Genomic DNA, 12,667 nt, shown 5'->3' on the forward strand with positions numbered 1-12,667 from the left:
GGGAATAATTGAACAAAGAGTTGCCACGGTGAGCGTTTAAACAAAGAGGCTCCTGATGAGAGATTGCAAACACATATCGCGGTGCCATGATGATTCCAGACAGCAATTGTCGAGAGGACATTAGCACAGAACTTGCCAAAAAGTCTAATGTTATAGCTTGTCAGTTATTGTATACATCAGTGGTTAATAAAAGGCTAATAAAAAGAACAAAGAGCTTATTGTGTTTGAGATGTTATGATTCAAGAGCTGAAACTGCACATCGACGCAGTACATCACAGTGGATAGCAGCAGAGCAATAATACAGCTGATGTGTGCTGGATTCAACGCCCAGCGTGAGGTTGTTATGGATACGCGCAGTGTACACAACATCACAGCGTGGGAGTGCAAACACATAATAAATAAGTAAGGATACAAGCATTTTTGTGATTAAGTGGATTTAATATTCTTGGGTGTCGTATTAATGTGATCTGATCATATCGTACTGTGACAATGTCCTTAAGGCCCCCCTTTGTGCACCACAAAGACAACATGTGACCAACTAATCATCAGCCGAGCTGCTCGCACTGATTGTTTCTGTCTCTGTAAAATTATGTTCCCTATCACTAATGAACTTGAAATTGCAGTTGCGGGCGAATGTTGAGAGATGCAGTTGCCAAATAAACATGCCAGGGAAAGAAATTAAGTGGGGGACTGAAATGCTGGCTCGTACCTCCTGAAGTCACAAGCCCCTGTGGTCATACGAATAGGAATTTGACCAAAACTGTCGGAAAGGCCTTTAAAGTGGTTCTACACCTCGAAATGTGTGCATGCGTCGCTGTATTTCCTTTCTCAGCCTAAAAGTAGAACTGCAGTTTTTGGGAATTTTTGCCTATAATTTGCAATGTTTACGAGAGACAAGAACACATGTTTTTCTTTTTTTTAATGCAATATAACTCATTAATAAATGTAAATAAAAGTCTGCTTACAATGTGAAGTGAAGTGACTTGTATTTATATAGCGCTTTTCTCAAGTGACTCAAAGCGCTTTACATTGTGAAACCCAATATCTAAGTTACATTTTTAAACCAGTTTGGGTGGCACTGGGAGCAGGTGGGTAAAGTGTCTTGCCCAAGCACACAACGGCAGTAACTAGGCGGAAGCAGGGATCGAACCTGCAACCCTGAAGTTGCTGGCACGGCCGCTCTACCAACCGAGCTATACTGCCCCAATGGAGTCAATGGGGGGGTCCTCTAAATAAATAAAACCGCCAACAATACTTCGTTTACATTTCGTAAACCTGAAATTTAACCAAGTATTAGCAGACAAACTATTTTTAGCGGCGTCGTAATCATACTATGTTGACATATTAAACTGGTGAGCAGCTTTTTCACCTCGGAGCTTGTGAAAGTTTATTCTAAATCATGGATAATGTCTCTCACCTTGATAGTAGAAGGATGTGAACATATTCCGACAAGTTGGTTAACCTTGACAGCCAATTTACACTCGATGGCGCAAAAAAGACACGAAAAGACACTTGGTTCCACCCCACTTTTTTCTTCGCGAGGATAGAGTCATTCTTTATCTAAACAGGAATATAAGAACATCCTAACAGTTGGCATCCTAGTGACAACAGACATTGCACAGTAAGTGATGTTTTATTATGTTTGTTGACTCTCATGAAGTCTGAAGTCTGATTTTAAAAAGTGAACCTTGTGATGTGTTTCTAAATGAATGCCCTGCTTAAAAAGACCAAAATACATACATGTTACATGTCATTATGAATGTGCCTGTTACTACAGTACACTTATACTTAGTGTTTATATAAAACCTTGATGGAGGTGTTTGGATGTGTTTTAAGCGCTTCATTGTCATTGGAATAAAACGACTCCTATTGGCTCCACTGTAAGCAGACTTTTGTTCGTATTTTTTACTATATAGAATTCATTAAAAAAATAGAAAAAACATGTGTGCTTGTCTTACACACAAATTGTAAATGAAAGGCTAATTTTAAGGAAAAAAAGTGCAGTTCACCTTTAAAGGGGTCCTATCATGCAAAACAAACTTTTGTACCTGTTTGTAGATTTTTTTGTGTATTCGGATCCCCATAAATCCCAAAAATTTGAAATCAAACCATAAAGCCATGGCGGAGATATTATTAAAACAATCTTGCCTTCTACCAAACTTGCTCCAAACGAGCCGATTAGAATTTGAGACTTTAGTTACACATTTTGTCTTGGTTACGCCAGTGGATATCTCCTTCTATGGTAGAGCAGAGGTCTTCAACATTTTTCAGGAGAAGGACCCCCAAACTGATGGAGAGAAGGGGTGAGGACCCCTTACTTATACATTTTGTATGAAATGATGATTGTATTTTACCTTGTTTTTGTGCAATATTAACGATATTCAAATAACAGTATTGTGCCGCTAATAGCTATCATTCTAATCGCCAGCTGGCAAGTTGCGTTCTAATTGCTATTTGACAAAGCGTTAATTGCCAGCTGACAAATAGCCCGCTAATCGCTAGCTGACAACTAGCACGGCAATTGCAAACTGACAACTAGCGCACACCAATCGCCAGCTGACAACTAGAGCGCTAATCTGTAGCTGAAAACTAGAGAGCTAATCATTAGCTACAGTATCTTAAATACTGACATGAATACAACAATATAATTATTTATTCATGATACATGTTATTGTTTATTCTCATTAAACTACATTGAGCCAATAATTGGCTCAATGGTCACATGTGTTTATAGGCATATGCATTTGTGGGAAAATTGCATGGTTAAATATTTGAAAAAATATTAATATTACTAAAAATATCAAACCAATACCTCTGCAGACCCTTTGCTAAAGACCTCTCATGTAGACCACAAGGAAGTGATTTAAATTTAGAAAAATAAATCATAATATGACTCCTTTAAGTAAAGCTCTCAGTTGCTTTAAGTCTATGAGGAAACAAAATGTTGTATTATTTTCGTAAAATCATGGCATGCGCTTAATTACACTGAGGTGCAACATGCAGTGACATATATGCTGCCTAAAACAGTGTTTTACATGCAGAGTCTGAAAAGATCGTAGTGTTCAGGTGTACCTAATGTTGTGACCGGGTGAATCGATATATTATTTATGAAATTAACTTTGGACTATTAAAAAAAAAAAAATTATGATACTTTTGGAAAGGGTGGGGCGTGGTTGCGTTTGCAATCTGGGAACGCCTCCAACGAACATCTTGCAGACAGACTCAAAAAATGGGTAATAGAAGTGACTGGGGAGCACAATGTACACAAAATGTACATTAAAGCATATCCAACAATATTAATAACGAAATAGATTTGTATAGCGCTTTTCTAGACACGCAAAGTGCTTCACAGAGAACTACACATTCACACGTTGATGTTTGTAAGCTACAAGCCATAGCTGTCCTGGGTTAGACTGACGGAGGTGAGGCTGCCACACATTATCTGGACCAGTGGTTCTCAAACTTTTTTTTTTTTTTTTACCAAGTACCACCTCAGAAAATACTTGTCTCTGCAAGTACCACCAGAATGACCGACATTAAAATACAGCAGCATTGTAGGCCTAAATATTCATTAAAAACAAGGCAGGGTGAATCTCTGTTTAATGATTGGCCACTGTAACATTATACACAGTTTGAACAGTAACACTGTGTTTGAATATTTAGTTACATTATTCTTTGGCGTACCACTAGATGGAGCCTGGACCACAGTTTGAGAATCCCTGACTATATCCTCCTGACCACAAGGAGGTGTGTTTTGAATGTAGATTAAAGGCCTACTGAAATTAAATGTTCTTATTTAAACGGAGATAGCAGGTCCATTCTATGTGTCATATTTGATCATTTCGCGATATTGCCATATTTTTGCTGAAAGGATTTAGTAGAGAACATCGACGATAAAGTTCGCAACTTTTGGTCGCTGATAAAAAAGCCTTGCCTGTACCGGAAGTAGCGTGACGTCACAGGTTGAAGAGCTCCTCACATCTGCACATTGTTTACACCAGCACCGAGAGCGATTCGGACCGAGAAAGCGACGATTACCCCATTAATTTGAGCGAGGATGAAAGATTCGTGGATGAGGAAAGTGAGAGTGAAGTATTAGAGTGCAGTGCAGGACGCCAGGGTGTATCTTTTTTCGCTCTGACCGTAACTTAGGTACAAGGGCTCATTGGATTCCAAACTTTCTTCTTTTTCTATTGTGGATCACAGATTTGTATTTTAAACCACCTCGGATACTATATCCTCTTGAAAATGAGAGTCGAGAACGCGAAATGGACATTCACAGTGACTTTTATCTCCACGACAATACATCGGTGAAGCACTTTAGCTTCGGAGCTAACGTGATAGCATCGTGCTTAACTGCGTATAGAAACAGAAGAAACACGCCCCTGACTGGAAGGATAGACAGAAAATCAACAATACTACTATTACTTCTACTATCAGGAGACACCGAACCAAACCCTGGACCTGTAACCACACGGTTAATGCTGTCCAGCCTGGCAAAGCTTAGCAATGCTGTTGCTAACGACGCCATTGAAGCTAACTTAGCTACGGGACCTCGACAGAGCTATGCTAAAAACATTAGCTCTCCACCTACGCCAGCCCTCATCTGCTCATCATGACCCATGCTCACCTGCGTTCCAGCGATCGACGGCGCGACGAAGGACTTCACCTGATCATCCGTGCGGTCGGCGGCTAGCGTCGGATAGCGCGTCTGCTATCCAACTCAAAGTCCTCCTGGTTGTGTTGCTGAAGCCAGCCGCTAATACACCGATCCCACCTACAGCTTTCTTCTTTGCTGTCTCCATTGTTCATTAAACAAATTGCAAAAGATTCACCAACACAGATGTCCAGAATACTGTGGAATTTTTCTATGAAAACAGACGCTGTTTGTATTGGGACACAACGGTGTCCCAATACTTTCGTTCAATCCGTGACGTCACGCGCAAACGTCATCATACCGAGACGTTTTCAGCCGGATGTTTCAAGGGGAATTTAAAATTGCACTTTATAAGTTAACCCGGCCATATTGGCATGTGTTGCAATGTTAAGATTTCATCATTGATATATAAACTATCAGACTGCGTGGTCGGTAGTAGTGGGTTTCAGTTGGCCTTTAAAATCATCATAGATACCCTTTAAAACACAAGGCTGAGATGTAGGATGTTTTTGTACTTGTGTACTGTGTAGCATAGCTTGACCTCTACTAAATTGTTTTCTACCAAAAAAAAAAGAGTTGAAAACATCAGCGGCTTTTATTGCAGAAAGATGTTTTTTCACCTCACTGCACATAACTTTATACAGAAACATTCATCTCTTTTATAATTCTACTTATATTGCAACTGAGATGAGCTTCAGACCAGCTGGAAGACAAGCGAGGTTGACAATAGAAAATATGAGAGCTTCCCTGAAGTGACATTTAAAAAATGTATCCAAGAGAAGTGGACAAGCGGGGAAAAGTGACACTTTCATGTCTTTGAATTTGTAGTTTCAACTGTTTGACTTTCAGGGTGAATCTCCACCATCTTCATGAGGGTAACTTTCAGCAACACACCATTGGTGTTTGAAATCACATAAAAACATCAAAGCTCTTCTGTTGAGAAGAGAACAATGGTATGGTTCAAGCCAACAGGGTGCAATTGATCAATCTATCCAACCATTTTCTACCGCTTGTCCCTCTCAGGGTCCGGGGGGCTGGAGCCTATCCCAGCTGCATTCGAGCGGAAGGCGGGGTACACCCTGGACAAGTCACCACCTCATCGCAGGGCCAACACAGATAGACAGACAATGTTCACAGTTCAGTTTAAAACTCAAAGGAAATAACAATAATATGAAAAGACTAAATGTAGTTGAGTTTCAGTTAAATGTGCTGTTTGTTGCAGATAGATTATCTAATGCACACACACGCAACAAAAGTATGACATTGTTTAGAAAACCTGAGGTTTTACTTGCCGTTTTTAAATGCTTCATTCTCGAAGATCCCATTTGCATATGTGCACGCACAAAGGGCATGAATATTTGCGCAAGACAGCCTTGATTGACAGCCATGAATGCCAGTAGGGCTGGGGGATATAATCGATATATCATGGGTTTGTCTCTGTGGGATATAGAAAATGACTACAGGTATATCGTGATATTCGAGTATACGTTCTCACGCAGTTGTTTTTAGCTGCGGGGCATTAAACTGCATGCGTTTCTCACTCTTTCCTGTCTCTCCTTCTTACATACGTCACATACTGTCACGTGAGCAACGTCACACGCTCCCGCGGAGCGAGAGGTAGCGACATAGTAACGTTAGCTCTGATGCTAACAGCTAACATTGCGGTTTGAGTGGTAATACGAGAGAAAGAAGGTGCGAATCTGGTAACAAATGGAGGAATAATTAATTCCCAAGAAAAACAGCACGGGGTCCATCGTCTGACGGTGGTTTGGCTTCAAGCGGGAATATGTCTTTACATCATGTCAACATCTCCGTTCAGTGCCACACCAACTAAATGCCGAAGCAACTATTTCCACATCAACACCGTAGGACATATACTATTTGATATGCAGCTCATTTTTATGTGACACTTATTGAAATATCTTGTGTGTCATCATGCACAAAAGTGCACTTATAGCTTGTTTTAAAATGTCTCTGACAATCTTGCACTTTCTGTTTTGGAAATGACATGAATGTTTGTGCCACTGCTTAATAACTGTTTAATAAATACAGTTTTGCTAAATTGACTTAGTTGTGATTTCCCTCTCTGCATGAAAGTTTAAAGGCCTACTGAAATGAAATTTTCTTATTTAAACGGGGATAGCAGGTCCATTCTATGTGTCTTGATCATTTCACGATATTGCCATATTTTTGCTGAGAACATCGACGATAAAGTTCGCAACTTTTGGTCGTTGATAAAAAAGCCTTGCCTGTACCGGAAGTAGCATGACGTCACAGGTTGTGGAGCGCCTCACAACTGCACATTGTTTACAATCATGGCTTAGCAGTGAGAGCGATTCGGACCGAGAAAGCGACGATTATCCCATTAATTTGAGCGAGGATGAAAGATTTGTGGATGAGGAAAGTGACAGTGAAGGATTAGAGGGCAGTGGAAGCGATTCAGATAGGGAAGATGCTGTGAGAGGCGGGTGGGACCTGATATTCAGCTGGGAATGACTAAAACAGTAAATAAACACAAGACATATATATACTCTATTAGCCACAACACAACCAGACTTATATTTAATATGCCACAAATTAATCCGCATAACAAACACCTCCCCCCTCCAGTCCATATAACCCACCAATACAACTCAAACACCCGCACAACACACTCAATCCCACAGCCCAAAGTACCGTTCACCTCCGTAAAGTTCATACAGCACATATATTTCCCCAAAGTTACGTACGTGACATGTACATAGCGGCACGCACGTACGGGCAAGCGATCAAATGTTTGGAAGCCAAAGCTGCGTACTCACGGTAGCGCATCTGCTATCCAACTCAAAGTCCTCCTGGTTGTGTTGCTGCAGCCAGCCGCTAATACACCGATCCCACCTACAGCTTTCTTCTTTGCTGTCTTCATTGTTCATTAAACAAATTGCAAAAGATTCACCAACACAGATGTCCAGAATACTGTGGAATTTTGCGATGAAAACAGACGACTTAATAGCTGGCCACAATGGTGTCCCAATATGTCCGCACAATCCGTGACGTCACGCGCAAACATCATCATACCGAGACGTTTTCAGCAGAATATTTCGCGGGAAATTTAAAATTGCACTTCACTAATCTAACCCGGCCGTATTGGCATGTGTTGCAATGTTAAGATTTCATCATTGATATATAAACTATCAGACTGCGTGGTCGGTAGTAGTGGGTTTCAGTAGGCCTTTAAAATTAGCATATATTAATGCAGTATGAACAAGAATGTTTTAATGTAGACACATAGAATCATCATACTGCTGTGATTATATGTATCAAGTGTTCAGTCAAGGCTAAGGAAAACTATCGAGATATACAGTATATCGTGTATCGCGATACGGCCTGAAAATATCGAGATATTAAAAAAAGGCCATATCGCCCAGCCCTAAATGCCAGTCACGCTATTCAAGGTTACACCAACTTTTAGACATTTATTGGTTAAATCTGTGTTTACCATTAACATAAGCTAGCCGTTAGTGATAATCTTACATTTGTTTGGTTAGGAAAACTTTAGTTGCACGATACAGACAATATAGGATACAATTGATATAAATTTGTCTGACGATAGAGCTTTTAATACTATCCTAATATCGCGATAATGCATGTTGACCACACATTTTAGCTGTGTACCGCAAATTTGACAGTGGCGAGCCAACGAAAGCGTCTTCAACCCAATGTAGTGTTCTCCATAGCGAGCTAGTGGTTAATGTCCTTCCACAGTGCAGCTTCTAAATCACTAATCCTTGTCTCCATGGCGGCAAATAAACTATGTTTCTTCAAATATCATTATAAATGGAGGACTAGAGGACAAGGGGTAGCTAAACATACTACACTACACACTGTAGGAGGATACAAAAAAGCATAGCTAACCGCTAAGCTCGAGCTCTCGAATGTGAACAGGGGTGGACAGATCAATACAAATATCGATCAGTTTATGGACAATACTACAGTGATTAAATCAATGTTTTATTATTAAAAAAATTGTTCGTTGTCATTGTTTTTGTTCACAAACTCAAGAAATGAGAACCAATTTTAGTTTTCCTTTTTTTTTGTTATTTTGTTCTATTGACTTGACTATTATAAATTGTGTTTTTAATAAAATAACAAACAAAACAATATAATAATAATATTAAAGGCCTACTGAAATTTATTTAAACGGGGATAACAGATCCATTCTATGTGTCATACTTGATCATTTCGCGATATTGCCATATTTTTGCTGAAAGGATTTAGTAGAGAACAACGACGATAAAGTTCGCAACTTTTAGTCGCTGATAAAAAAAGCCTTGCCTATACCGGAAGTAGCGTGACGTCACAGGAGGAAGGGCTGCTCACATTTTCCTATTGTTTACAATGCAGCGAGAGAGATTCGGACCAATAAAGCGACGATTACCCCATTAATTTGAGCGAGGATGAAAGATTTGTGGATGAGGAACGTGAGAGTGAAGGACTAGCGTGTAGTGCAGGACGTATCTTTTTTCGCTCTGACCGTAACTTAGGTACAAGGGCTCATTGGATTCCACACTTTCTCCTTTTTCTATTGTGGATTACGGATTTCTATTTTAAACCATCTCGGATCCTATATCCTCTTGAAAATGAGAGTCGAGAACGCGAAATGGACATTCACAGTGACTTTTATCCCCACAACAATACATCGGCGAAACACTTTGGCTACGGAGCTAACGTGATAGCATCGGGCTCAAATGCAGATAGAAACAAAATAAATAAACCCCTGACTGGAAGGATAGACAGAAAATCAACAATACTATAAAACCCTGGACCTGTAAATACACGGTTAAAACTTTCCAGCTTGGCGAAGCTTAAAGGGAAACTTCGGTTTTTTTCAACCTGGGCCCTGTTTTCATAATTTTTTCTGTATATGTGAGTGCTGGATAAAACATTTTTTGAGGTCGCGCCAGTATTGAGCAGGGCAGGCAGCCTCCAGCCCAGCTAACGCTCGTACACAGGGCAACTGGCTCTCGTCAAAATTCGGCCTATAAACATGCATTTTTTTCACACTGACAGGCTCAGATAGTTACAATGAGTGTCCGACAACATACTAGAAAGGAGAAATTAACGTATGTCTCTACCTTTAGCTGGAGATCGCTGTGTGTTGTGAGCTGTGTCCAAATCTCACCACGCTACAAATCTCGTTCCGAAATCTCGCGATAACTCGCGACAAAACACCGGTGGAAAAACAGTTACCTGACTGAGGTGAAGAGAGATGACTGAAGTGATTTTCTGCCTCCACTATAAAACTAAAATAACAGTCTTCGGTAATCCAACAGAAAAGCTAAAGGTAGAGACATACGTTAATTTCTCCTTTCTAGTATGTTGTCGGACACTCATTGTAACTATCTGAGCCTGTCAGTGTGAAAAAAATGCATGTTTATAGGCCGAATTTTGACGAGAGCCAGTTGCCCTGTGTACGAGCGTTAGCTGGGCTGGAGGCTGCCTGCCCTGCTCAATACTGGCGCGACCTCAAAAAATGTTTTATCCAGCACTCATATATACAGAAAAAATTATGAAAACAGGGCCCAGGTTGAAAAAAACCGAAGTTTCCCTTTAACAATGCTGTTGCTAACAACGCCATTGAAGCTAACTTAGCAACGGGACCTCACAGAGCTATGATAAAAACATTAGCGCTCCACCTACGCCAGTCAGCCCTCATCTGCTCATCAACACCCGTGCTCACCTGCGTTCCAGCGATCGACGGAAGGACGAAGGACTTCACCCGATCATCCGTGCGGTCGGCGGCTAGCGTCGGCTAGCGCGTCTGCTATCCAAGTCAAAGTAGTCCTGGTTGTGTTGCTACAGCCAGCCACTGATACACCGATCCCACCTGCAACTTTCTTCTTTGCAGTCTTCATTGTTCATTAAACAAATTGCAAAAGATTCACCAACACAGATGTCCAGAATACTGTGGAATTTTGAGATGAAAACAGCTTTTTTGTATTGGATTCAATGGTGTACCAATACTTCCGTTTAACTAGTGATGTCACGCGCATACCTCATCATCCATAGACGTTTTAAACCGGAAGTTTAGCGGGAAATTTAAAATTGCACTTTATAAGTTAACCCCGCCGTATTGGCATGTGTTGCAATGTTAAGATTTCATCATTGATATATAAACTATCAGACTGTGTGGTCGGTAGTAGTGGGTTTCAGTAGGCCTTTAAATGATATTGTTACTTCTGCTTTTGTTGGATTATAATTATAATAAAGAATTACAGCATGACACATTTTAAGTATGAACATTGGCATGACCAATGTTGCCCCTGTAACTACTTGATATTGCATTGATACCCCAATTTGAAGTATCACCCAAAACTAATGTAATGTATGGAAACAACAGAAGAATGAGGGTCAATGTATGTTTTCATTCAGAAGAACAAGTGCTAACTACATTTTAACAGAAGAGTAGACAGAATCATGTTACAGCCTTCATCCAAGTCTAGTCAGGGAATTAAACAAAAACCCGATGGTCACTCCGTCAGACCTACAGCATTCCTCTGTGGAGAGAAGAGAACCTTCCAGAAGGACAACCATCTTTGCATCAAACCACCAATCAAGCCAGACAGAAGCCATTTCTTAGTAAAAAGTTTGCCAAAATGCAACTGTGGAGGGGGGCGTGGCCTGCAGGCGTGCCGCGGAGCGGGGTGTGTAAGCAAACAAGACTTGTGTATGACAATAAAAATCTGTCTCAAACCTGTACAGGTCACGAAGGATCTATCGGACTCAGGAGAACCCACCCACCATAGCAACTAAAAGACTCTCAAACCATGAGAAACAAAATTATCTAGTTTTAAGAGACAAATATTGAACTCTTTGGCTTGAATGCCAGGCATCATGGTTGGAGAAAACCAGGTATCCCTCATCACCAGGTCAACACCATCCCTACAAGGAAGCATGGTGGTGGCATCATCATGCTGTGGGGATGTTCAGCGGCAGGAACTGGGAGAGGGACAGATGGATGCAGCAATGTACAGAGACATCCTAGATGAAAACGTACCTGATGGAGCTTGAAAGGTGCTGCAAAGAGAAATGGGGAACTCTGCCCAAAGATCGGTGTGCCAAGCTTGTGGCATCATATTCAAAAAGACTTGAGGCTGTAATTGCTGCCAAGGGTGCATCAACAAAGTATTGAACAAAGGCTAGGAATACTTCTGTACAATGTTATTTATTTTTATCTTTAATAAATATGTAAAAAAAATAACTTTTCACATTGTCATTATGTAGAATTTGGAGGACAAAATACATTTGTTCCATTTTGGAATAAGGCCGTTACATAACAAAATGTGGAAAAATTGAAGCGCTGTGAATACGTTCCGGATGCACTGTAAATACTGGGACACAGCTGCTGTAAAGATTGGCTGGGCTTTGCAGCTCATCAGTTAACTTTATTTACCCATTTGTAAAAAATGTTTTGTATTTGTGTAAGTCCTAGAACATTTTAAATCGAAACATGGAGGCAAAACGATCCGGTAAACCAGGGGTGTCAAAGTCAAATGGACGGAGGGCCAAATAAAAAATTTAGCTACAAGCCGAGGGCCGGACTGTTCGAATGTTCATTGAAAAATTTTTAAATGACGCATATAGTCTAGTGAACCTAATTGAACCTACTGAAAACCTAACAAATATATTCCAATATGATCAGATAAATAAAGCAATATTTTCTTATGGCTCTGTCAGTAATCTTTAATTTTCAACAGACACAAAAGACAAATTTCCTTTATATAAAAATCCCCATAACATGAACATTAAATGAAAGAAACCGGTATTCAAGGCACCATCAGTAGCCTATATTTTCTATTTTAGCAAAAGTGGGCTAAATTTACTTCAAAGAAAAAAACAATAATAGCAATTTTCTATCATCCACTCAACTGAAATATTTTTAAAATATAATTAAATTGAAATACAATAAAATAAAGTGCAAAAATCTATAAATCAAAAACAACACTTTGTTTAAGGAGAAGTAACATGCAG

General features: G+C 40.1%; 1 protein-coding gene across 1 annotated transcript in view; it reads right to left on the minus strand.

The window, feature by feature from the left end:
• The window catches only part of LOC133638482 (matrix metalloproteinase-17-like), a 308,014-nt gene that overhangs the window by 291,423 nt on the left and 3,924 nt on the right, over positions 1-12,667 (minus strand). The gene's annotated exons all lie outside the window — the stretch shown is intronic.

Source organism: Entelurus aequoreus, linkage group LG21 (genome assembly GCF_033978785.1).
Source record: "Entelurus aequoreus isolate RoL-2023_Sb linkage group LG21, RoL_Eaeq_v1.1, whole genome shotgun sequence".
Classification (NCBI taxonomy): Eukaryota; Metazoa; Chordata; class Actinopteri; order Syngnathiformes; family Syngnathidae; genus Entelurus; species Entelurus aequoreus.